Here is a 1795-nt window from a genome sequence, read left to right as displayed (position 1 = left end):
TGTGTGTGTGTGAGTGAGTGAGTGAGTGAGTGAGTGAGTGTGTGTGTGTGTGTGTGTGTGTGTGTGCGTTTGAGTGAGTGAGTGAGTGAGTGTGTGTGAGTGTGCGTGTTTGAGTGAGTGAGTGAGTGAGTGAGCGAGTGTGTGTGAGTGTGTGTGTGAGTGAGTGTGTGATTGAGTGAGTGAGTGAGTGAGTGAGTGTGTGTGAGTGTGCGTGTTTGAGTGAGTGAGTGAGTGAGTGAGTGAGTGAGTGAGTGTGTGTGTGTGTGTGTGTGTGTGTGTGTGCGTGAGTGAGTGAGTGTGTGAGTGAGTGAGTGAGTGTGAGTGAGAGTGTGAGTGAGAGTGTGAGTGAGAGTGTGAGTGAGTGAGTGTGTGTGTCAAAACACACAATCTGAGATCAAATGGAGAAAACAGGAGCAAAACGCTTGTGCAAAAGTCAAAAGATCCAGTGTGCTGGAAAACAGTTCTTCTCTGTTTGATAAGGACTTAGTTTTTGATGTTTTTGTTTTGTAGGACTGCACATTTTGGCCAAAAAATTATAATTTAGTAATTTATTATATATTATTATTATTATAATTATTATTATTGCTAAATTAAACATACATTTTTAAATAAAAACAATGCATATTACTATTGCAATATTATATATAATAATTTTATCTCTCAACAAATAATTTTTTTTATTACACAGTTCCTAATAAAAGAGTATTAATTTCCTCATTTTCAAATGTTAACTAATTTACTGCTGCTTGACTTTTTCAAATTGCAATTTTTCTGGAAAAAAAATTTGATTAATTATATATATAATATAGATTTTTGTGCTTGTTTTAGGACTGCACGTTTTGGCACATAATTTTGTGATTAAGTATCAGTATGACTATAAGATGATGATGATGGTGATGTTGGTGATGGTGATGATGGTGATGGTGATGGTGATACAAAATAAAACTATAAAAATGACTAAATGAAACAAAATAAGAAATGTTAATATTACTATGTTACTAAGTATTTAAAGAAATCATGAACTGACTCTTTTTTTTGTACTTTTCTCTAAGGTCCATTTATAATGTATAAGTAGTATACATTATATAATAATTTAGAAGTAATAGGCTATTTTCTGTGCTGTTTTGACCCCCCTCATCAGAACGCTCTGTTTGAATAGACGTGGAGGATTGTAGACTCGGACTTGGAAACACCCACTGCTGTACATTCCTCATAGATGGACACTGCTGTAATTTAGGGCAAAAACGAATAAATACTCAGTACATATCAAACGATCTGTTTTACAGACAAAGCAATAATGATCATGTAATGAAAACAGTTACTCACACTTGTGTTGCGACATTACGGCCGGATCCAATATAGTCGCACAGCATCGACTTTGTTTCAATCTTTCTGAAAATCCTGCGTCGAATTGTGCCTTGTTTGTAAACAAATCCACAGTAAAAAGACGTGAATAAAGTACCGAGTTCTTAAAGACGCGGTCTGGATCTTCATTAAAAATAAAGTTCATTCACTCTTTCCTAACGCTGGGATCAGAAGGCAATGCAAACACTTTTTCCACAACTTGCACAGCTTGACACTGCACAACATCTTGTTGTATTCAGAGCATCTTTATCATTTTGTTTCTGCATAGACCTGCGCATTGACCTTTCTCCTAAACACTGCATGCGCAAATCAGTGGGCGGGGCTAAACAGGCAATACTGTAGAATCGGTGGGCAGGGCTAAAAAGACTGATTTAGAATCGGTGGGCGGGGCTAAACAGACTGATGTAGAATCGGTGGGCGGGGCTAAACA

The sequence above is a fragment of the Sinocyclocheilus grahami genome, unplaced genomic scaffold (genome assembly GCF_001515645.1).
Source record: "Sinocyclocheilus grahami isolate Dianchi unplaced genomic scaffold, SAMN03320097.WGS_v1.1 scaffold1701.1, whole genome shotgun sequence".
Lineage (NCBI taxonomy): Eukaryota > Metazoa > Chordata > Actinopteri > Cypriniformes > Cyprinidae > Sinocyclocheilus > Sinocyclocheilus grahami.
Note: the sequence above shows the minus strand (reverse complement) of the source record.